The sequence below is a fragment of the Lissotriton helveticus genome, chromosome 8 (assembly GCF_964261635.1).
Source record: "Lissotriton helveticus chromosome 8, aLisHel1.1, whole genome shotgun sequence".
Lineage (NCBI taxonomy): Eukaryota > Metazoa > Chordata > Amphibia > Caudata > Salamandridae > Lissotriton > Lissotriton helveticus.
This window is the reverse complement of record NC_136069.1, coordinates 1657612894-1657638389: the sequence shown is the minus strand read 5'-3', so window position 1 is coordinate 1657638389 and position 25496 is coordinate 1657612894. Positions and strand designations below refer to the sequence as shown.

The following is a 25496-nucleotide window of genomic DNA, read 5'->3' as shown; positions in this document are numbered from 1 at the left end:
GATATTATTATAAAGGGGCATTTTAATGATGCTGCTGCATCCAAATGTAGAAACATTTTTACGAAAGTTTACGTAGCTGTAAACAGATGTGATATTTTGGGGTGGCAGAATCAAGCAAGCTTAGGCATCACCCTCAGACCAAGTTTCAATAAACTTGTTGTTTTAGGTGACTTTTCAGATCCATCTATAACAGATATAAATAACAGTTTTGAAGACATGACACTCTATTAAGAAAATATTCCCATGTATTAAGCGAGAAAGTGGGTGTTATTAAAGGTTTCGAACATTCTATTAAACTAAAAACAAATGCATCTCCTGTAGTGCAAAAAGTCATACCCTACCATTGCCTGTGCGTAACGAATTGAAAGATTTATTAGATAACATATTTTTATTTAGGAAGTTTTATATAGCGCTAGCCTGACCGGAAGGTATCGGAGCGCTTCACAACAAGTACAGAGCAGTGCAAAAGAAGGCAAACATAGAACAGTAAGCAGTACCCTCAGGGTACAAATCGTAAGAGAGGATACTGACGAGTTCAAAATACAGAGTCTTGACAACCACCTCGACGAGAGGAGCAGTGACGTTTAGAACTCCGAGCTACTCCTATTTGTTCGATAGGGAGCGGTCGAGGAAAAGGATTTTGAGCTGGCTTTTGAATTTGGGGAAGGAAGGAATAGTTCTGATGTGGGGGGGATGGAGTTCCAGATTTTGGGCGCATTTCCGGCAAAGGATCTGGCCGCAGTTTTTTGTTTTCGTGCTTTTAGCGGGATAAAAAGAATGTTTATGTTTATGTTTTTATGTTTATTGGATTTGTATTGCGTGCAAATACCCGAAGGTGTCTCGGCGTATAGGATTATCGAGTGGACATTCAGGACGCTGAAGGCAGTCATTGGTTGAAGAGCCATGTTTTCAGTTGTTTCCGAAAGATAAGAAGCGTGGGGCTGGATTTAATGGAGAAAGGGAGGGTGTTCCAGAGCCTTGCGGTAGCCACTAGGAAGCGTCTGTCTCCCCAGGAAGTGGTTCTGGTACGTGGGACTGGTAGGCGACAGGTCCATGATGACCGAAGGAGTCTATTGGGGGTATAGATCGTGAATGCATTTCTCAGGAAATATGGTCCAGAATTATGAATCGCTTTGTAGGCGATACAGAAAGCCTTAAATTTTATACGGCTTCTAACTCGTAACCAGTGGAGTTGACGTATGGCTGGGGATGTAGAATGGTGTTTGGGGATGGAAAGTAAGACTCTGGCTGCCGCATTTTGGATCGACTGCAATTTATTTAGAACCCGTACTTGGGCATTCAACAAGAGGGCGTTGCAGTAATCCAATTTGGAAAAGATTAGAGTGGTTATGAGGGTTTTTCCTGCAGATGCAGGTAGATAAGGGAGTAGCTTCTTGACTTTCTTTAAAGTAAAGAAGGAGGAGGAAACCATTGTGTTAACATGGTGATGGAATGTCAGTTTATCATCAAACATGACCCCGAGGTTTCTGACCTTGGCAACCGGTTCTGGAGGGGGGCCCATTTTGTTTGGCCACCAGTTGTTAGACCATCCAGGGGAGAGATTGCCAAAGATCATGACCTCGGTCTTGTCTGAGTTTAATTTTAGGCAGTTCCTCGACATCCAGGAGCCTATGGCTAGCATAGCCTCCTGGAATCTAGAGGTGGCCACTGCCCGTCCTTATGCACAGCCAACACCAACTGGGTGTCATCTGTATAGGTGGTTAGACTCAGCCCGTGTGATTTTATGACCCTCGCCAAGTCCGACACATAGATATTGAACAGTGTCGGACTTAGCGATGATCCCTGTGGCACCCCGCACGGCAAGGTGAGGAAGGGCGAGTAGAATGTTCCCAGTTTCACAGATTGAGTGCGGTTGGCCAAGAAGGAAGCAAGAAGATCCCTAGCTAGGTGAGTAATCCCCAAGATTGAGACACGGTCGATCAAGATCGAATGATCGACCGTGTCAAAGGCGGCGGACAGATCTAACAATATGAGGACCGCCGCCCCACCTTGGTCTAGGATTGCCCTGATCTCATTGGACGCTTTTATCAGTGCGGTTTCCGTACCATGGCCCTGCCTAAACCCAAATTGGGTGTCGTCCAGTAATTGATGTTGATTGATATATTCAGACAGTTGCTGATTCATGAGAGATTCAAATATATTGGCTGGGAAGGGAAGGCAAGCTATGGGTCTGTAACTGGCTGGTTCTGAGGGGTCCAAAGAGGGTTTCTTTAGCAGAGGTTTAATGACTGCTTTTTTCCATATTTCCGGATAGTCACCTGTAAGGAACATGGAATTGCAGATGTCGGTGAGTGGCGAAGTAATGACCTCAGAAAGAAGATTGAATACGGAAGGTGGGCATGGATCAAAGGGGGAACCTGACCTGATGGTGGTCACGTGCTTACTGATTATTTCCGCCGAGGCTGAATGAAAATGTGAAAAGGTCGGACAGGCAGATATAGGCAGGGGTATGGAGACAGGGCCTTCTGAATGAGTTAGGGAAGAGAAAGATGAATATATGTTGGTGACCTTGGTAGCAAAGTAGTCCGCTAAGGAGTCGCATAAGTCTTGTGTCGGCTCGATAGAAGGACCTGATGGAGGAATGGAGAGGGTGTTAACTACTTGGAACAGTTTGTTAGTGGAATTTTGGGCAGACTCAATTTGTGATAGAAAGAAGGCACTCTTGTGAGTGACTATAGAGCGTTTGTATATAGCTAAGGCATCTTTATAAGTTTGTCTATCCTGAGGGCTGTAGTATTTGCGCCAGTGTCTCTCAAGATTCCTGCAATGCTGTCTCTGGAGTCTGAGATCCTCTGAAAACCATCGGGCCGAAGGGGTAGATCGATTTGGAAAGATTGATTTAGTCGGAACTACCGAATTAAGGGCGTCCTGAAGCCAGTCATGCTACCTATTAGAGGCCTGTGTAGGATTTGCGGACGCCTCATAGGAGGAAGTAGTAAGGGTGTAAGTGAGGAGAGGAGTATCTAGGTTTTTCCAATCTCGGGTGATTAGCGGGACTTAAGCTTTGGCTTGTGGCGGGTTGGGGTCGTGAGCCTTCAAGCTGAAGATAACTGCGTCATGGTCTGACCATGTCGAGGGGAGAACCTTGAGCAACGATATATCTGGACAGTTGATAAACAGCCCGTCGAGGGTGTGGCCTGCTTGGTGCGTCGGGATTGATACCGGTTGATGTAATCCGATCGCTAGCAGATCCGTGGTGAGTTGGAGGGTGTCTTTGTCTGTGGGGGATTCTAGGTGAAAGTTGAAATCTCCTAAAATAGTATAGTCAGATGGTCCTACCAGCGGTTTAATCATCTCATCCAGGGCTGAAAGAAACCGTTTGCGTGAGCCTGGGGACGATAGAGGAGTGTGCCTTTAAACACTTGGTTGTTATTCAGTGCAATTGAGTACATGAATGCCTCACAGTCCAGATTGAGAATGGGTTCTGTTTTTGTGGGGTATAAGGCTTTATGGATGATGGCGAGTCCACCGCCCTTGCCTAATGGTCTGTCTAGTCTTGTCACACAAAAACCTTCCGGTATAGCCGAGCAAAAGTCCGGCCCGGATGAAGCCTCACCCCAGGTTTCCATTATAAACAGAATGTCCAGCTCTTGACTCGTGATCAACTCCATGATTTCAAGGCTATGTTTGGGTAAAGAACGCGCATTAATGAGGGCTGTGCGATAGGGGAGTCGGACCTTAGGTGAGGGGGTATGTGTGAGGGGGCGAGGGGAAGGAAGTGTGAAGGTGCATGAAGAGCACAATGTAGGAGCATGTGAGTAGCAGGAAGCAAGGGGCAATGGCCGACAAGGTGGTAAGGCAGCCCTAGCCCTAATCTCCTTTAGTTGCGCAGTGGTGTAACAAAAGCGATCGCCGTGGTAATGGGAGGCACTTTGCACAGGGGGCAAGGCCCGGGGCCAGGTCCAGGCGCAGACGGGCGCAGACGGGCTTGCCTTAGGCACGCCGCGTCTGCTGGGCGTCCGAGAGGGCATGGGATTTTAAGTACCTGTGGAGGCGAGCAGCTAGACTGCTAACCTCGGTGAAAGCGGAAGTGAAGTAGCGAACTTCCTGCTATGGCGTCTATCCCTCCACGTCAATCTGAATAGTCAGTGGTGGACCGGGGACAGCGCCTGAACAATAGCACCCACAAAGGTACATTTTTAATCAATATACAGTTGTGAAAGACAATAGTGCAGAAGCAAAGTAAAAAGTGCTTTTAAAAACCGCTAGGAGCCCTGCTTAAGTGCCTCCGTCGGCGTATTTCTAAAATCAGTGTCTGATGGCATGAACAGCGCTAATACTAGCCTGAGCATAAAGTACGTGCATTCATCATATGATGTCCCAAGAAATCCGGGGAACGGGCTGAGTTAGGGGTTTAAGTACCTGTGGGGGCGAGCAGCTAGACTGCTAACCTCGGTGAAAGCGGAAGTGAAGTAGCGAACTTCCTGCTATGGCGTCTATCCCTCCACGTCAATCTGAATAGTCAGTGGTGGACCGGGGATAGCGCCTGAACAATAGCACCCACAAAGGTACATTTTTAATCAATATACAGTTGTGAAAGACAATAGTGCAGAAACGAAGTAAAAAGTGCTTTTAAAAACCGCTAGGAGCCCTGCTTAAGTGCCTCCGTCGGCGTATTTCTAAAATCAGTGTCTGATGGCATGAACAGCGCTAATACCAGCCTGAGCATAAAGTATGTGCATTCAGCATATGATGTGCCAAGAAATCCAGGGAACGGGCTGAGTCAAAGGGTTTAAGTACCTGTGGAGGCGAGCAGCTAGACTGCTAACCTCGGTGAAAGCGGAAGTGAAGTTGCGAACTTCCTGCTATGGCGTCTATCCCTCCACGTCAATCTGAATAGTCAGTGGTGGACCGGGGATAGCGCCTGAACAATAGCACCCACAAGGTACATTTTTAATCAATATACAGTTGTGAAAGACAATAGTGCAGAAACGAAGTAAAAAGTGCTTTTAAAAACCGCTAGGAGCCCTGCCTAAGTGCCTCCGTCGGCATATTTTTAAAATCAGTGTCTGATGGCATGAACAGCGCTAATACCAGCCTGAGCATAAAGTACGTGCATTCAGCCTATGATATCCCAAGAAGTAGAGCATTAGAGCTTCTGAGAGTCATGTTCTGTCCCGCTTTTCTGAGTTTGGACGCCAGATATTCGGGTTTGCCTGTGTGAAGGGCTTTGTAAGTGATTCAGAAAAGGGGGTGGTGATGAATAGAGTGCCTGAATTAAGCAGACCACTCTTACCCAGTCCAAAGATCAGGGCTTGATCCATCACCGTTTTTTAGCTCACTGCACCATCCCAGCTCAGAACTTGGCTATATGCAAATTAGTCTGTTCCTGTCCCAGTGCATGATGGGAACAGGGCAAACCAAACTACCAAGCCAATTCTTGTACTGGGAAGGAAACAAGCTTCCGGGGACCGGTTTCTGCCATTTCAGGCGTCGTCGGCCCGGCTTGCTTGAATCCTGATGGTGCAATGAGCAAGGGACTCACATCTGAGTATACCCTTCCACGCTTATGGTGGACAAAATGATTCAGAAAAGGGGGTGGTGATGAATAGAGTGCCTGAATTAAGCAGACCACTCTTACCCAGTCCAAAGATCAGGGCTTGATCCATCACCGTTTTTTAGCTCACTGCACCATCCCAGCTCAGAACTTGGCTATATGCAAATTAGTCTGTTCCTGTCCCAGTGCATGATGGGAACAGGGCAAACCAAACTACCAAGCCAATTCTTGTACTGGGAAGGAAACAAGCTTCCGGGGACCGGTTTCTGCCATTTCAGGCGTCGTCGGCCCGGCTTGCTTGAATCCTGATGGTGCAATGAGCAAGGGACTCACATCTGAGTATACCCTTCCACGCTTATGGTGGACAAAATGATTCAGAAAAGGGGGTGGTGATGAATAGAGTGCCTGAATTAAGCAGACCACTCTTACCCAGTCCAAAGATCAGGGCTTGATCCATCACCGTTTTTTAGCTCACTGCACCATCCCAGCTCAGAACTTGGCTATATGCAAATTAGTCTGTTCCTGTCCCAGTGCATGATGGGAACAGGGCAAACCAAACTACCAAGCCAATTCTTGAACTGGGAAGGAAACAAGCTTCAGGGGACCGGTTTCTGCCATTTCAGGCGTCGTCGGCCCGGCTTGCTTGAATCCTGATGGTGCAATGAGCAAAGGACTCACATCTGAGTATACCCTTCCACGCTTATGGTGGACAAAATGATTCAGAAAAGGGGGTGGTGATGAATAGAGTGCCTGAATTAAGCAGACCACTCTTACCCAGTCCAAAGATCAGGGCTTGATCCATCACCGTTTTTTAGCTCACTGCACCATCCCAGCTCAGAACTTGGCTATATGCAAATTAGTCTGTTCCTGTCCCAGTGCATGATGGGAACAGGGCAAACCAAACTACCAAGCCAATTCTTGTACTGGGAAGGAAACAAGCTTCCGGGGACCGGTTTCTGCCATTTCAGGCGTCGTCGGCCCGGCTTGCTTGAATCCTGATGGTGCAATGAGCAAGGGACTCACATCTGAGTATACCCTTCCACGCTTATGGTGGACAAAATAATTCAGAAAAGGGGGTGGTGATGAATAGAGTGCCTGAATTAAGCAGACCACTCTTACCCAGTCCAAAGATCAGGGCTTGATCCATCACCGTTTTTTAGCTCACTGCACCATCCCAGCTCAGAACTTGGCTATATGCAAATTAGTCTGTTCCTGTCCCAGTGCATGATGGGAACAGGGCAAACCAAACTACCAAGCCAATTCTTGTACTGGGAAGGAAACAAGCTTCCGGGGACCGGTTTCTGCCATTTCAGGCGTCGTCGGCCCGGCTTGCTTGAATCCTGATGGTGCAATGAGCAAGGGACTCACATCTGAGTATACCCTTCCACGCTTATGGTGGACAAAATGATTCAGAAAAGGGGGTGGTGATGAATAGAGTGCCTGAATTAAGCAGACCACTCTTACCCAGTCCAAAGATCAGGGCTTGATCCATCACCGTTTTTTAGCTCACTGCACCATCCCAGCTCAGAACTTGGCTATATGCAAATTAGTCTGTTCCTGTCCCAGTGCATGATGGGAACAGGGCAAACCAAACTACCAAGCCAATTCTTGTACTGGGAAGGAAACAAGCTTCCGGGGACCGGTTTCTGCCATTTCAGGCGTCGTCGGCCCGGCTTGCTTGAATCCTGATGGTGCAATGAGCAAGGGACTCACATCTGAGTATACCCTTCCACGCTTATGGTGGACAAAATGATTCAGAAAAGGGGGTGGTGATGAATAGAGTGCCTGAATTAAGCAGACCACTCTTACCCAGTCCAAAGATCAGGGCTTGATCCATCACGGTTTTTTAGCTCACTGCACCATCCCAGCTCAGAACTTGGCTATATGCAAATTAGTCTGTTCCTGTCCCAGTGCATGATGGGAACAGGGCAAACCAAACTACCAAGCCAATTCTTGTACTGGGAAGGAAACAAGCTTCCGGGGACCGGTTTCTGCCATTTCAGGCGTCGTCGGCCCGGCTTGCTTGAATCCTGATGGTGCAATGAGCAAGGGACTCACATCTGAGTATACCCTTCCACGCTAATGGTGGACAAAATGATTCAGAAAAGGGGGTGGTGATGAATAGAGTGCCTGAATTAAGCAGACCACTCTTACCCAGTCCAAAGATCAGGGCTTGATCCATCACCGTTTTTTAGCTCACTGCACCATCCCAGCTCAGAACTTGGCTATATGCAAATTAGTCTGTTCCTGTCCCAGTGCATGATGGGAACAGGGCAAGCCAAACTACCAAGCCAATTCTTGTACTGGGAAGGAAACAAGCTTCCGGGGACCGGTTTCTGCCATTTCAGGCGTCGTCGGCCCGGCTTGCTTGAATCCTGATGGTGCAATGAGCAAGGGACTCACATCTGAGTATACCCTTCCACGCTAATGGTGGACAAAATGATTCAGAAAAGGGGGTGGTGATGAATAGAGTGCCTGAATTAAGCAGACCACTCTTACCCAGTCCAAAGATCAGGGCTTGATCCATCACCGTTTTTTAGCTCACTGCACCATCCCAGCTCAGAACTTGGCTATATGCAAATTAGTCTGTTCCTGTCCCAGTGCATGATGGGAACAGGGCAAGCCAAACTACCAAGCCAATTCTTGTACTGGGAAGGAAACAAGCTTCCGGGGACCGGTTTCTGCCATTTCAGGCGTCGTCGGCCCGGCTTGCTTGAATCCTGATGGTGCAATGAGCAAGGGACTCACATCTGAGTATACCCTTCCACGCTTATGGTGGACAAAATGATTCAGAAAAGGGGGTGGTGATGAATAGAGTGCCTGAATTAAGCAGACCACTCTTACCCAGTCCAAAGATCAGGGCTTGATCCATCACCGTTTTTTAGCTCACTGCACCATCCCAGCTCAGAACTTGGCTATATGCAAATTAGTCTGTTCCTGTCCCAGTGCATGATGGGAACAGGGCAAACCAAACTACCAAGCCAATTCTTGTACTGGGAAGGAAACAAGCTTCCGGGGACCGGTTTCTGCCATTTCAGGCGTCGTCGGCCCGGCTTGCTTGAATCCTGATGGTGCAATGAGCAATCGTTTTTGGCCACTATAGGTGTGGCAGGGTATACTCAGACATGAGTCCCTTTCTCACTGCTCCATCAGGATTCAAGCAAGCCGGGCCGAAGAGGCTGAAATGCCAGAAACCGGTCCCCGGTAGCTTGTCTCCTTTCTGGTGAAGAATTGGCTTGGTAGTTTGGTCTGCCCTGTTCCCATGATGCACTGGGCCAGGGACAGACTAATTTGCATATAGCCAGGTTCTGAGCTGGGATGTGGCAGTGAGATAAATAACGGTGATGGATCAAGCCCTGATCTTTGGACTGGGTAAGAGTGGTCTGCTTAATTCAGACACTCTGTTCATCACCACCCCCTTTTCTGAATCGTTTTTGGCCACTATAGGTGTGGCAGGGTATACTCAGACATGAGTCCCTTTCTGACTGCTCCATCAGGATTCAAGCAAGCCGGGCCAAAGAGGCTGAAATGCCAGAAACCGGTCCCCGGTAGCTTGTCTCCTTTCTGGTGAAGAATTGGCTTGGTAGTTTGGTCTGCCCTGTTCCCATGATGCACTGGGCCAGGGACAGACTAATTTGCATATAGCCAGGTTCTGAGCTGGGATGGGGCAGTGAGATAAATAACGGTGATGGATCAAGCCCTGATCTTTGGACTGGGTAAGAGTGGTCTGCTTAATTCAGACACTCTGTTCATCACCACCCCCTTTTCTGAATCGTTTTTGGCCACTATAGGTGTGGCAGGGTATACTCAGACATGAGTCCCTTTCTCACTGCTCCATCAGGATTCAAGCAAGCCGGGCCAAAGAGGCTGAAATGCCAGAAACCGGTCCCCGGTAGCTTGTCTCCTTTCTGGTGAAGAATTGGCTTGGTAGTTTGGTCTGCCCTGTTCCCATGATGCACTGGGCCAGGGACAGACTAATTTGCATATAGCCAGGTTCTGAGCTGGGATGGGGCAGTGAGATAAATAACGGTGATGGATCAAGCCCTGATCTTTGGACTGGGTAAGAGTGGTCTGCTTAATTCAGACACTCTGTTCATCACCACCCCCTTTTCTGAATCGTTTTTGGCCACTATAGGTGTGGCAGGGTATACTCAGACATGAGTCCCTTTCTCACTGCTCCATCAGGATTCAAGCAAGCCGGGCCGAAGAGGCTGAAATGCCAGAAACTGGTCCCCGGTAGCTTGTCTCCTTTCTGGTGAAGAATTGGCTTGGTAGTTTGGTCTGCCCTGTTCCCATGATGCACGGGGCCAGGGACAGACTAATTTGCATGTAGCCAGGTTCTGAGCTGGGATGGGGCAGTGAGATAAATAACGGTGATGGATCAAGCCCTGATCTTTGGACTGGGTAAGAGTGGTCTGCTTAATTCAGACACTCTGTTCATCACCACCCCCTTTTCTGAATCGTTTTTGGCCACTATAGGTGTGGCAGGGTATACTCAGACATGAGTCCCTTTCTCACTGCTCCATCAGGATTCAAGCAAGCCGGGCCGAAGAGGCTGAAATGCCAGAAACCGGTCCCCGGTAGCTTGTCTCCTTTCTGGTGAAGAATTGGCTTGGTAGTTTGGTCTGCCCTGTTCCCATGATGCACTGGGCCAGGGACAGACTAATTTGCATATAGCCAGGTTCTGAGCTGGGATGGGGCAGTGAGATAAATAACGGTGATGGATCAAGCCCTGATCTTTGGACTGGGTAAGAGTGGTCTGCTTAATTCAGACACTCTGTTCATCACCACCCCCTTTTCTGAATCGTTTTTGGCCACTATAGGTGTGGCAGGGTATACTCAGACATGAGTCCCTTTCTCACTGCTCCATCAGGATTCAAGCAAGCCGGGCCGAAGAGGCTGAAATGCCAGAAACCGGTCCCCGGTAGCTTGTCTCCTTTCTGGTGAAGAATTGGCTTGGTAGTTTGGTCTGCCCTGTTCCCATGATGCACTGGGCCAGGGACAGACTAATTTGCATATAGCCAGGTTCTGAGCTGGGATGGGGCAGTGAGATAAATAACGGTGATGGATCAAGCCCTGATCTTTGGACTGGGTAAGAGTGGTCTGCTTAATTCAGACACTCTGTTCATCACCACCCCCTTTTCTGAATCGTTTTTGGCCACTATAGGTGTGGCAGGGTATACTCAGACATGAGTCCCTTTCTCACTGCTCCATCAGGATTCAAGCAAGCCGGGCCGAAGAGGCTGAAATGCCAGAAACCGGTCCCCGGTAGCTTGTCTCCTTTCTGGTGAAGAATTGGCTTGGTAGTTTGGTCTGCCCTGTTCCCATGATGCACTGGGCCAGGGACAGACTAATTTGCATATAGCCAGGTTCTGAGCTGGGATGGGGCAGTGAGATAAATAACGGTGATGGATCAAGCCCTGATCTTTGGACTGGGTAAGAGTGGTCTGCTTAATTCAGACACTCTGTTCATCACCACCCCCCCTTTTCTGAATCGTTTTTGGCCACTATAGGTGTGGCAGGGTATACTCAGACATGAGTCCCTTTCTCACTGCTCCATCAGGATTCAAGCAAGCCGGGCCGAAGAGGCTGAAATGCCAGAAACCGGTCCCCGGTAGCTTGTCTCCTTTCTGGTGAAGAATTGGCTTGGTAGTTTGGTCTGCCCTGTTCCCATGATGCACTGGGCCAGGGACAGACTAATTTGCATATAGCCAGGTTCTGAGCTGGGATGGGGCAGTGAGATAAATAACGGTGATGGATCAAGCCCTGATCTTTGGACTGGGTAAGAGTGGTCTGCTTAATTCAGACACTCTGTTCATCACCACCCCCTTTTCTGAATCGTTTTTGGCCACTATAGGTGTGGCAGGGTATACTCAGACATGAGTCCCTTTCTCACTGCTCCATCAGGATTCAAGCAAGCCGGGCCGAAGAGGCTGAAATGCCAGAAACCGGTCCCCGGTAGCTTGTCTCCTTTCTGGTGAAGAATTGGCTTGGTAGTTTGGTCTGCCCTGTTCCCATGATGCACTGGGCCAGGGACAGACTAATTTGCATATAGCCAGGTTCTGAGCTGGGATGGGGCAGTGAGATAAATAACGGTGATGGATCAAGCCCTGATCTTTGGACTGGGTAAGAGTGGTCTGCTTAATTCAGACACTCTGTTCATCACCACCCCCTTTTCTGAATCATTGTAAGTGAGGCAAGCTGTTCTAAATTTCGCCCGCATTTCAATTATTAGCCACTTGAGTTCCTTTAGTGCCGGAGAGATGTGATCAAATTTCTTTATTCCAGTTCTGGCGGCCGGGTTGAGGGTTGTTTTAAGGGGAGCAAGGTGAGTTTTGGCTATTCCCGAGAGGATAGCATTTGCATAGTCCAATCGAGACAGCACCAATGCTTGGGTGGCTTGTTTGAGGTCTTTGGGTGGAATGTACGGTTTAATTTTGTTTAGTAATTTCAAGTTAAGGAAAGTACTCTTTGCCGAGATCTTAATGTGTTTGTTCAAGTCGAGTTTGGTATCTAGCGTGATAATGAAGGGACTCCCTCATGACCTATATATACTTTTATCACAGGGAATACCTCTTAACCGCAATGGCATACACAAAACATATCTTCACTTTTTTTGGATATACTCATTTATTTTATTTTTAAAATCTTTTTTTCATTTCTTTATATCCTTTCTCTAAGTACAAAAAAATATTAGATATGCATTGCACAAAACTCATTGAAGATATATATCAACAAATTCAGACCATCAGTATATATCCAGTACATGAATTACACAAATTCATATATTCTAAAAACAAGATCAATTCTACTTAACCAGGTAGAGAGCCACAACCACACATACTCACACATACATTCTAAACATGCAGCACATCAGGAGCAAACACTAATCATCCTGTCGCATTGTATCTGCTGTCCAATATGCGACCGTAGTCGTTTGATCTAAATATGGAGAAAATGGCCAAATTGCACCATCCCAGTTTCAGAACCTGGCTGTATGCAAATTAGTCTGTCCGAAGAGGCTGAAATGCCAGAAACCGGTCCCCGGTAGCTTGTTTCCTTTCCAGTGTACGAATTGGCTTTGTAGTTTGGTTTGCCCTGTTCCCATCATGCACTGGGACAGGAACAGACTAATTTGCATACAGCCAGGTTCTGAAACTGGGATGATGCAGTGAGCTAAAAAATGGTGTTGGATCTAGCCCTGATCTCTTGACTGGGTGAGAGTTTTCTGCTTAATTCAGAGACTCTGTCCATCACCACCCCTTGTTGTTAATTATTTTGTCCACCCTAAGCGTGGAAGGGTATGCTCAGACATGAGTCCCTTGCTCACTGCACCATCAGGATTCAAGCAAGCCGGGCCGAAGAGGCTGAAATGCCAGAAACCGGTCCCCGGTAGCTTGTTTCCTTTCCAGTGTAAGAATTGGCTTTGTAGTTTGGTTTGCCCTGTTCCCATCATGCACTGGGACAGGAACAGACTAATTTGCATACAGCCAGGTTCTGAAACTGGGATGATGCAGTGAGCTAAAAAACGGTGTTGGATCTAGCCCTGATCTCTTGACTGGGTGAGAGTTTTCTGCTTAATTCAGAGACTCCGTCCATCACCACCCCTTGTTGTTAATTATTTTGTCCACCCTAAGCGTGGAAGGGTATGCTCAGACATGAGTCCCTTGCTCACTGCACCATCAGGATTCAAGCAAGCCGGGCCGAAGAGGCTGAAATGCCAGAAACCGGTCCCCGGTAGCTTGTTTCCTTTCCAGTGTAAGAATTGGCTTTGTAGTTTGGTTTGCCCTGTTCCCATCATGCACTGGGACAGGAACAGACTAATTTGCATACAGCCAGGTTCTGAAACTGGGATGATGCAGTGAGCTAAAAAACGGTGTTGGATCTAGCCCTGATCTCTTGACTGGGTGAGAGTTTTCTGCTTAATTCAGAGACTCTGTCCATCACCACCCCTTGTTGTTATTTATTTTGTCCACCCTAAGCGTGGAAGGGTATGCTCAGACATGAGTCCCTTGCTCACTGCACCATCAGGATTCAAGCAAGCCGGGCCGAAGAGGCTGAAATGCCAGAAACCGGTCCCCGGTAGCTTGTTTCCTTTCCAGTGTAAGAATTGGCTTTGTAGTTTGGTTTGCCCTGTTCCCATCATGCACTGGGACAGGAACAGGCTAATTTGCATACAGCCAGGTTCTGAAACTGGGATGATGCAGTGAGCTAAAAAACGGTGTTGGATCCAGCCCTGATCTCTTGACTGGGTGAGAGTTTTCTGCTTAATTCAGAGACTCTGTCCATCACCACCCCTTGTTGTTAATTATTTTGTCCACCCTAAGCGTGGAAGGGTATGCTCAGACATGAGTCCCTTGCTCACTGCACCATCAGGATTCAAGCAAGCCGGGCCGAAGAGGCTGAAATGCCAGAAACTGGTCCCCGGTAGCTTGTTTCCTTTCCAGTGTAAGAATTGGCTTTGTAGTTTGGTTTGCCCTGTTCCCATCATGCACTGGGACAGGAACAGACTAATTTGCATACAGCCAGGTTCTGAAACTGGGATGATGCAGTGAGCTAAAAAACGGTGTTGGATCTAGCCCTGATCTCTTGACTGGGTGAGAGTTTTCTGCTTAATTCAGAGACTCTGTCCATCACCACCCCTTGTTGTTAATTATTTTGTCCACCCTAAGCGTGGAAGGGTATGCTCAGACATGAGTCCCTTGCTCACTGCACCATCAGGATTCAAGCAAGCCGGGCCGAAGAGGCTGAAATGCCAGAAACCGGTCCCCGGTAGCTTGTTTCCTTTCCAGTGTAAGAATTGGCTTTGTAGTTTGGTTTGCCCTGTTCCCATCATGCACTGGGACAGGAACAGACTAATTTGCATACAGCCAGGTTCTGAAACTGGGATGATGCAGTGAGCTAAAAAACGGTGTTGGATCTAGCCCTGATCTCTTGACTGGGTGAGAGTTTTCTGCTTAATTCAGAGACTCTGTCCATCACCACCCCTTGTTGTTAATTATTTTGTCCACCCTAAGCGTGGAAGGGTATGCTCAGACATGAGTCCCTTGCTCACTGCACCATCAGGATTCAAGCAAGCCGGGCCGAAGAGGCTGAAATGCCAGAAACCGGTCCCCGGTAGCTTGTTTCCTTTCCAGTGTAAGAATTGGCTTTGTAGTTTGGTTTGCCCTGTTCCCATCATGCACTGGGACAGGAACAGACTAATTTGCATACAGCCAGGTTCTGAAACTGGGATGATGCAGTGAGCTAAAAACGGTGTTGGATCTAGCCCTGATCTCTTGACTGGGTGAGAGTTTTCTGCTTAATTCAGAGACTCTGTCCATCACCACCCCTTGTTGTTAATTATTTTGTCCACCCTAAGCGTGGAAGGGTATGCTCAGACATGAGTCCCTTGCTCACTGCACCATCAGGATTCAAGCAAGCCGGGCCGAAGAGGCTGAAATGCCAGAAAACGGTCCCCGGTAGCTTGTTTCCTTTCCAGTGTAAGAATTGGCATTGTAGTTTGGTTTGCCCTGTTCCCATCATGCACTGGGACAGGAACAGACTAATTTGCATACAGCCAGGTTCTGAAACTGGGATGATGCAGTGAGCTAAAAAACGGTGTTGGATCTAGCCCTGATCTCTTGACTGGGTGAGAGTTTTCTGCTTAATTCAGAGACTCTGTCCATCACCACCCCTTGTTGTTAATTATTTTGTCCACCCTAAGCGTGGAAGGGTATGCTCAGACATGAGTCCCTTGCTCACTGCACCATCAGGATTCAAGCAAGCCGGGCCGAAGAGGCTGAAATGCCAGAAACCGGTCCCCGGTAGCTTGTTTCCTTTCCAGTGTAAGAATTGGCTTTGTAATTTGGTTTGCCCTGTTCCCATCATGCACTGGGACAGGAACAGACTAATTTGCATACAGCCAGGTTCTGAAACTGGGATGATGCAGTGAGCTAAAAAACGGTGTTGGATCTAGCCCTGATCTCTTGACTGGGTGAGAGTTTTCTGCTTAATTCAGAGACTCTGTCCATCACCACCCCTTGTTGTTAATTATTTTGTCCACCCTAAGCGTGGAAGGGTATGCTCAGACATGAGTCCCTTGCTCACTGCACCATCAGGATTCAAGCAAGCCGGGCCGAAGAGGCTGAAATGCCAGAAACCGGTCCCCGGTAGCTTGTTTCCTTTCCAGTGTAAGAATTGGCTTTGTAGTTTGGTTTGCCCTGTTCCCATCATGCACTGGGACAGGAACAGACTAATTTGCATACAGCCAGGTTCTGAAACTGGGATGATGCAGTGAGCTAAAAAACGGTGTTGGATCTAGCCCTGATCTCTTGACTGGGTGAGAGTTTTCTGCTTAATTCAGAGACTCTGTCCATAACCACCCCTTGTTGTTAATTATTTTGTCCACCCTAAGCGTGGAAGGGTATGCTCAGACATGAGTCCCTTGCTCACTGCACCATCAGGATTCAAGTAAGCCGGGCCGAAGAGGCTGAAATGCCAGAAACCGGTCCCCGGTAGCTTGTTTCCTTTCCAGTGTAAGAATTGGCTTTGTAGTTTGGTTTGCCCTGTTCCCATCATGCACTGGGACAGGAACAGACTAATTTGCATACAGCCAGGTTCTGAAACTGGGATGATGCAGTGAGCTAAAAAACGGTGTTGGATCTAGCCCTGATCTCTTGACTGGGTGAGAGTTTTCTGCTTAATTCAGAGACTCTGTCCATCACCACCCCTTGTTGTTAATTATTTTGTCCACCCTAAGCGTGGAAGGGTATGCTCAGACATGAGTCCCTTGCTCACTGCACCATCAGGATTCAAGCAAGCCGGGCCGAAGAGGCTGAAATGCCAGAAACCGGTCCCCGGTAGCTTGTTTCCTTTCCAGTGTAAGAATTGGCTTTGTAGTTTGGTTTGCCCTGTTCCCATCATGCACTGGGACAGGAACAGACTAATTTGCATACAGCCAGGTTCTGAAACTGGGATGATGCAGTGAGCTAAAAAACGGTGTTGGATCTAGCCCTGATCTCTTGACTGGGTGAGAGATTTTTCTGCTTAATTCAGAGACTCTGTCCATCACCACCCCTTGTTGTTAATTATTTTGTCCACCCTAAGCGTGGAAGGGTATGCTCAGACATGAGTCCCTTGCTCACTGCACCATCAGGATTCAAGCAAGCCGGGCCGAAGAGGCTGAAATGCCAGAAACCGGTCCCGGTAGCTTGTTTCCTTTCCAGTGTAAGAATTGGCTTTGTAGTTTGGTTTGCCCTGTTCCCATCATGCACTGGGACAGGAACAGACTAATTTGCATACAGCCAGGTTCTGAAACTGGGATGATGCAGTGAGCTAAAAAACGGTGTTGGATCTAGCCCTGATCTCTTGACTGGGTGAGAGTTTTCTGCTTAATTCAGAGACTCTGTCCATAACCACCCCTTGTTGTTAATTATTTTGTCCACCCTAAGCGTGGAAGGGTATGCTCAGACATGAGTCCCTTGCTCACTGCACCATCAGGATTCAAGCAAGCCGGGCCGAAGAGGCTGAAATGCCAGAAACCGGTCCCCGGTAGCTTGTTTCCTTTCCAGTGTAAGAATTGGCTTTGTAGTTTGGTTTGCCCTGTTCCCATCATGCACTGGGACAGGAACAGACTAATTTGCATACAGCCAGGTTCTGAAACTGGGATGATGCAGTGAGCTAAAAAACGGTGTTGGATCTAGCCCTGATCTCTTGACTGGGTGAGAGTTTTCTGCTTAATTCAGAGACTCTGTCCATCACCACCCCTTGTTGTTAATTATTTTGTCCACCCTAAGCGTGGAAGGGTATGCTCAGACATGAGTCCCTTGCTCACTGCACCATCAGGATTCAAGCAAGCCGGGCCGAAGAGGCTGAAATGCCAGAAACCGGTCCCCGGTAGCTTGTTTCCTTTCCAGTGTAAGAATTGGCTTTGTAGTTTGGTTTGCCCTGTTCCCATCATGCACTGGGACAGGAACAGACTAATTTGCATACAGCCAGGTTCTGAAACTGGGATGATGCAGTGAGCTAAAAAACGGTGTTGGATCTAGCCCTGATCTCTTGACTGGGTGAGAGATTTTTCTGCTTAATTCAGAGACTCTGTCCATCACCACCCCTTGTTGTTAATTATTTTGTCCACCCTAAGCGTGGAAGGGTATGCTCAGACATGAGTCCCTTGCTCACTGCACCATCAGGATTCAAGCAAGCCGGGCCGAAGAGGCTGAAATGCCATAAACCGGTCCCCGGTAGCTTGTTTCCTTTCCAGTGTAAGAATTGGCTTTGTAGTTTGGTTTGCCCTGTTCCCATCATGCACTGGGACAGGAACAGACTAATTTGCATACAGCCAGGTTCTGAAACTGGGATGATGCAGTGAGCTAAAAAACGGTGTTGGATCTAGCCCTGATCTCTTGACTGGGTGAGAGTTTTCTGCTTAATTCAGAGACTCTGTCCATCACCACCCCTTGTTGTTAATGAGTTGGGTATCATCAGAGTAGAGGTGAAAGGGGATATTAGCTTTTCTGAGTAGGGAGGTGAGGGGTTCCATATAGATATTGAAGAGTTGAGGGGAGAGCACAGATCCTTGGGGCACTCCCCTCTTGACTGGGTGAAGGTCGGATTCAAAGCTTCTGATTTTGATTCTTTGGGAGCGGTTATGCAAGAATGAGGCGAACCAGTTGAGGACCACGTCCATGAGTCCGCCCTTTCTACGAGAGCTTTGAGGAGAAGATTGTGATCGACCGTGTTGAATGCCGCCGATAGGTCTAGGAGAATGAGGAGGCATCACTGGCCAGAGTCCAGTGGTTTGTATATGTCATCAATTACGTTGAGGATTGCAGTTTCCGTGCTGCACCCTTTCCTGAATCCCGACTGATGTGAGTCGAGTAGGTTGATATTGTCCAGGTGCCGGGTTAGTTGGTGGAGAACACATCTTCCTAGGATTTTGGAAAGAAGAGGAAGGTTAGAGACGGGCCTGAAGTTATTTAAGTCATTTCTGTCCAGGCCTGGGTTTTTTTTAGCAGTGGAGTGACTTGTCCAACTTTCAGACAGTCTGGGACAACTCCAGTTTTTAGGGAGCTGTTGATAATCCTGCACCACAGTGGGGCTAGGGAGAGTTTTAGTTTTTTGGTGAGTTGAGCCGGAAGGGGGTCCAGGGTATGAGATGAAGGTTTAGCGGTGGAGATAAGTTTGATTATCTCTTCTTCTGGAATGGGCTGAAAGACAGACCAAGGTTTAGTAGTGGGCGGGAGGGCGCTCCCAGGCACCCAGCCGTGTCGGCTATGGGAAGAGGAAGACCAGTTGGTGATCAGAGATCGTTCGATCTTGGAGATCTTGTCATTAAAGAAGTTGGCAAAGTTGTCGCATCGTTCTTTGGAGGCCAGCCCCAGGGAAGTGTCGATTTTGGAGGTTTGCTGTCTAATAATCCTGAAGAGTTCCTTAGGTCTGTTTTTTGCGCTCTCCAGAGCAGAGCGGAAAAACATAGATTTTTTGTTCTTGATGTGAATGTTGTATTTCTTCCGTATAGTTCTGAGTTTGTCACGTTCACAGATAGTGGGCAAGCTCCTCCAGCGTCTTTCTGCGGCTCTTAGTTGTCTCCTTTCTTCATTAGTGTAAGAGTCGAACCAGGATCTGGACGGAATGGCTCTATTTTTTCTTGGTTTCAGGGGTGCTAGTTGGTCAAGGAGGAGACCCATGTTCCTTTTATAGAGCGCTGTGAGGTCATTTGTGGAGAGATCTTTGTCACTGGGTAGGAGCAACTTTAGTCTATCCACCATGGCGTCCAGGGGGATCTGGGTGAGATTTCTTGACCATTTGGGGGGGGTCATTAGCAGGAGGCAGGGACAGGGCTCTTTGGTTGATATGGAATAAGATCATGTGATGATCCGACCAGTCCACTGGGAGGAAGTTGTCGATCGTGATTGCGTCTGGGTGGGCAATGATGACATCAAGGGTTGCTCCTTTGTTGTGGGTTTCTTCAGAGCAGTGTTGGGAGAGGTTATTGTCACAAAGGAGAGTATTGAGAGATTGAATTAGTGTGTTGTTGGCTTTGTTCCAGTGTAGGTTGAGATCACCCAGGATTATGAAGTTAGCGTCTTTGAGAGCACCGTGGGCGATCAGGTCGGAAAGGTGTTCACCAAAAGTGGGGGAGTTGCGAGGTGGATGATAGATAAGGTGAACAACTAAAGTGCGGTTGTCCTTAGTCTTGATGGTGAAAGATAGACATTCAAAAGAGCTGTAATTGCATGGGTCCATTACAGCGATGTCCATGTCATCTCTATGGATGATGGCTACACCACCCCCACGTTGATCTTTTCTGTCTTTGTTGATGATGGTGAAACCTGGGGGCACCAGCATGTCTAGACAGGGTGGGGAGGTCTCATTTAGCCATGTCTCCGTGATGAACGCAATGTCTAGGTCCTAAGAGAGGATGGCTTCAGCTAATTCCGTTGCATGCTTGGGGGCTGATCTGCAGTTAATGGGCATGCAGTTAGTTGCTTGATTACCTTTGTTCCAGTGCTTTCCTAATGGGGCCCTCGGTATGGAGGTGAGGGAAGACGGGGGTCTTGGGGTTTTCACTAGAGGAAGGTCTCTTCTGAAGCCCGTGATAACTTGAATATTGGAGTTAGTGGAAAATGGGAAAGGGGAGTCGTAAGTGGAGGCTAGGTCCATAGCTTCTTCAGCGGACATTGCTGCTTTCGTTCTGAATGGTCTTTGTTTTTGTGTCTCTGCATCTTTATTAGTGTGGCTCTGAGCTCCAGACATGGAGGCTTTGATTCCTGTGAGAGATTGTGTCATAGTGTCGGTTTTAGAGGACCTTAGCAGTCAATTCGCGCGGGCGGGTGCTGTCCTGAATTGCAGTTTTCGGGGGGTAGAGTCAGTCGGATATGAGGCCATTAGTTGTGAATGTTGGGGCTTTCGCGCCTTGTCTAGATTGGAAAAGATTTCGTCCAAGACTCTGAATATAATTTCCAGCTGGTTTTCTAGTTGATCTAGCCGGTGAGCTATGTCTTCCGGGGCTGTAGACTTGCAGTTCTGGGTAGGGACATCTCTAGGGTTGGGAGTCTGTGTCGCCTTGTGTGGTCTCCTGTTGAGTGGGTCCGCCGGGCTGACTCTGTAAGTGACCCTTGGTAGGGTGTTTAGTCATGGGCTCTTTCTCTATGATTCTACAGGAGTGCTGTGGGGGTCCATAGACCGAGCCCGAGAGATGAAGTTGTGCTGTTGAGGAAGAGGAGAATGTGGAGGCGATGAGGATTGCTCTTCTTTGGGAGATAAAGAGGGGTCAGTAGACCGAGCCCATGGGATGATGGGGTGATGTTGAGGAGGATAGGATTGGGGGGGCAGTGAGGACTGATCATCCTTGTCATGGTTCGTGGGGACGGGGGAGTGGAAGGAGTTTCTGGGGAGGTGGCTAGGGGTCTCATCGGGGGAGTGGAAGTAGATAATTGCTTCACCTGGTGGGGCCGGTTGATCGGGGAGGGGGGCTGGGGTGGAGCGTGCTCAAGAGAGTGCAGATGAGCGGAGCGAAGAGTAGGGAAGAGGGAGTCAAAGGCCTCAAAGTTATCATTGTTGGCTTGTATCAAAACTGTGCCATTTGCGTAAATGGTAACCGATGTGTTACCTATTCTAGTTGCCTGGTTGGGAAGAGAGGTCGTCAGTTTACAGGTATGTGAGGTGGTCGTCGTTTTAGATATGTGAAGTTGTGTTCTTAGAGTGGTGTTCCAACTCTCTGGTCTATCTGTGTGGAAGGTGAGGTCCATCTTCACCTGCCCTTTGGAGGAGCAGTGGTATATGTCTACAAATAGCATTTCTGGGTGTTGTCTAATTAGATTGTGTTAGTGATTCCTTCTCGCTTTAGGAGAGAGGTTAGGAGGGAAGCTAATGGAGAAGGCATTTGCGCTGTGTGCTTTCATGTGGATTGACATGGGTGGTTCGACGGAGACTGGTGTGTCTGGTGACATGATTGCGTATTGTGTAAGCAGGATGGGATGAGCTAAAGATGGGGGGCAAGGCTCCTAGGATCTGGTAGTACTAAGGGTGCCGTGATTGAGGGGGCACAGAGTAGACTAAGGTATAGTGGTGTTTACTGAAGGGGGAGAAAGTGTCATGGAGCAAGAGGAGTGGGGGTATAGAGTGGACTACGTTGTAAGAGTTGTTACTGCGGGGACTTGGAGCAAGTAGTGGAAGGGCGCAAAGTGGACTGCGGTGTAAGAGTGGTTGCGACAGGGGGCTAGGAGCGGGACTGGTACCTTAGAATTGGCCAGGAGCAAGTAGTGGAGGGGCGCAAAGTGGACTGAGGTATAAGAGTGGTCGAGGTTGTTACGAGTTGTTACTGCGGGGGGCTTGGAGCAAGTAGTGGAAGGGTGCAAAGTGGACTGCGGTATAAGAGTGGTTGCGGCAGGGGGCTAGGAGCGGGACTGGTACCTTAGAATGGGCCAGGAGCAAGTAGTGGAGGGGCTCAAAGTGGACTGAGGTATAAGAGTGGTCGTGGCAGGTGGCAAGGAGCGGGTCTGGTACCTTAGAGTGGGCCGGGAGTCACTAGCGTTGTTGGAGCAGAGCGGACGGTGGTCCTTGTTGGTCGCCATCGTAGGGTCCGTCAATCTCAGGCTTCGGAAGGCTGACCAAATTTGCCGTCAAGATGGGAAATGAGGAGGACGGCTAGTGCTTGGTTGGGCGTCATGGGTAAGTCTTTCGGCTGCAAGGGCATTTGGCTTGGCGACCAAAGTGTAGTCTTAAGCCTGGCGGCGAGTGAAATGTCACTTTCTTAATGCCGAGGTGGGTTGGCGCTGGCCATTTTCAGGACTGGGATCATCCGGGGCGTGATGGAGCTCAATTCTTTGCAATTCTATTGGGCCAATCCCAGAAGGGGGCGCTTCATCTGCTTGAGTGACCCAATGAGCAAAGGTCACGCCTTCGGGTAAATAGGTGAGTTGAAAAGGGGAGCAGGGGAAGCTTCAGGTGATCTCCAAAGATTACTCGAGGTCCCAAGTGACGGCCATCTTAGGGCCAGGCATCGCCATTTGCGCCAATCCTGCGAGGCATTCCATCTCTTCTTTTTAGGTCTTCTGTCAGGGTAGAGCAGGGGACTTACTGTGATGGGCGAGGGAGGAGGAGGTGCGTTCCACCGTTGGAAGCATAAGTTTGATGTGTTCACCAGTTTTTCATGTCACAGGCGGCGGACATCTTAGGGCCAGGCATCACCATTTGGGTCGTTTGTGCGAGGAATTTCATCTCTTTTTTCACGCTTCAATCAGGGTAAAGCGGGGGGCTCATTGTGAAGGGCACAGGAGGTGTCGGCGCGTTCCACCTTTAGAGGGAACAACCTGTGATCTCCCTTCTGTCTTTCAGGTCCCGGGTGGCGGCCATCTTGGGACCAGGCTTCTCCATTTGAGCCGTTCCCGGCTCTCCTCGGTCATTTAAGTCTAGATCCCTTGAAGTTCCACCGCGTAAAGCAGGGGGGGGGTGGAGTCTCGCCCTCACCCGTATCGTGCTCCGGAGTGAGGGGGCAGCAGAGCCAGGCCTCACGACATCCACAGCGAGCACGATCTCGTCGTTCCACACGCCCGCCGGGTTAAGGCATCAGTGGAGGGGTGATGCGATGTGAAGCAGCTCTGGTCTCCCGCGGTGCAGCTCCTGTCTTTCTGCGGGGCAGATCGGGTGAGCCTGGGACCAATCTCTAAGCCTGGCCGCTACGTCGTCGAGAACTCCGCTTCGAAGGGTCACCGATGCGGCTCCAAGCTCCCGTGAGCGAGGCGGATCAGCCGTAGGGCAGGTGACGGCTTCCTGAGGTCGCAGAGTGCTCAGATCGGTAAGTCCAAAGAGAGAAGCTGCAACCAAGGTATTATTACTCCTGTTGACTCATCCAGTTGGGTTGCCACTAATGTAATTGCCCGTAAGAGAACTGGTGAGATCTGTTTCTGTGCGGATTTGAGAGTTTCGAACCATAATATTTTAGTGGACTATCATCAAGTCTCAAAAATGTATGATATGCCTGCAAAATTTGGTTCTAGTAAAGTATTTTTAACCATAGATCTATGGTCTGCCTACCCCCAGATACCACTTAGTAAGGATTCTCAACATTTGACCACATTCAATACATTCTTTGGCGCTTTTTTGTACAAAGGTTACTGTTTGTGTTTGCATCCGCTATGAGTGTTTTCCAAAGGCTAATAAATCACATTTTTAATGGGCTTGATGGTATTCAGGCATTGTAGGATGACAAACTTATATACTCTGATGATGACCTCAACATTTAGAACCTTGGAACATGGTCCTGATGAAGCTAGAGAAATATGGTATGACAGTTAATTGTGAAAAAGTAAGGTCATGGAAAGCAGTATTGATTATCGGGGGCATAATTTGTCACCTGAAAGAATAAAAAATACGTGTAGTCTTTTAAAAGCCATTAGTGCAGCACCGATTCCTGAGGATAAAGATAGCATCCGATCGTTCCTAGGTCTTGGCGAATATTACACTAGATTTTGTACAGGGATATTCTTTAACACTACAACCTTTAAAAAGCTTTTTTTAATGAAATATATGTCATCAAATGAAGCTTGTAAATGTAAATGTGTTTGTATTTATATAGCGCACTTCTACCCAGAGGTCTCGTAGCGCTGTATTCATACCGCTGTGGAACCCATCCTGGCTTTCCTGTGAAATGTCCACTCCTGGCCACCCCCAAGGTGAAGCCAGGCATCCAAGCGCTGCTGGGGCCGTTGTGGAGATTAAGCAAGCTATTGACCAGAATCACAGAGTGGGACCCATGATTAGATTAGGCACCGAGGCGAGAATTATCAGGTCCAAGAGCCGCCGAGGCGGGAATTAAACCCTGGTCCCGGGCCAGACCTCTGCATCAGGGTCTGCCGCTCTAACCATTGAGCCACGCTTCTCCACTTAATTGGCTTTTGACGGTATCACAAATTTACTTGTTAACACATCTGCCATTAGGCCTTTCACACAAGCAGAAAAGTGTGCCATCACAGTTGATGCGAGCGCCAAGAGTGTGGGTGCTGTAGGTAGCCAGTTTTTAAATGGTGAAGAAAGAACAATAGCAGATGCTTCTAGGATGCTCCACCGAAATACAGCACAATTGAGAGAGAGGCCCTGGCATGTTTATGGGTGGCGGAAAAGTTCAAGATGTACATCTGGGAAGCTAAGTTTGATTTAGTCACTGACCACAAGCCCAATATTTATATGTTGGGTAGCAGTTGTTTGAATAAAGCTTCCTCTTGCTTGCTCAAGTTACTTTCAAGACTTCAGGAATTCAACTTTGAGAATGATATATTCTGGGTGGCTAAAATATAAGGCGGACTGTTTATCTCGCCTTCCTGTGAAAGGTGATGAAGCAAGTTTGGAGTACCAAGATGAGGATGAATGTGTCATGACGGTTCGTGATGCTGCTTCTCAGTTTCGTATTGCTGAAACAGAGTGGAATTCATGTTGTGATTACGATGAGTTGTTGAAACTGGTTAAGAAATATCTAGTGAAAGAATGGCCTTGAGATAAAATAATGAGTTTTGAATTAAAGGCATTTTCTCAAGTTTCAGCTTCATTATCTCTTGCCAATGACATTGGTGTTAGACAAGATGTTTTTGTCCCATCAGTAGGATCATGGGATAAAATTGGCACACATTGGACATTTATGTATGTCTGCTACAGTTAAAACAAAGCTAAGCAATGTTACTGGTGGCCTGGCATTGATGGGCAGGTTAAGAAATATGTTGAGGGCTGTCGTGAATGTTTATGCTCATCTTTAAGCTCAGGTAAGCGCTGCAAACTTTCCAGTTCTCCTTTGTGTCCAGTTGAATGGCCGAAAGGAACTTGGGGAAAAATTGGAGTTGATTAGGCTGGTCCATTCAAAGTGTTAGGCAACGGAAATAAATACAGAATTGTAGCTATTGACTATTTTTCTAAATGGTAATCTGAGACATGTTTAACGCCCAGGGCTTCCTGGCTGCTTTTCCCCGTTACAATGCATTCTGGGACTTGCGTTACAAGCCTG

At 48.1% G+C, this 25496-nt stretch overlaps 1 long non-coding RNA gene across 1 annotated transcript in view; it reads right to left on the bottom strand.

Moving 5' to 3' along the window:
* LOC144773598 (uncharacterized) overlaps nt 1–25496 on the bottom strand; it is a 435153-nt gene that overhangs the window by 140515 nt on the left and 269142 nt on the right. The gene's annotated exons all lie outside the window — the stretch shown is intronic.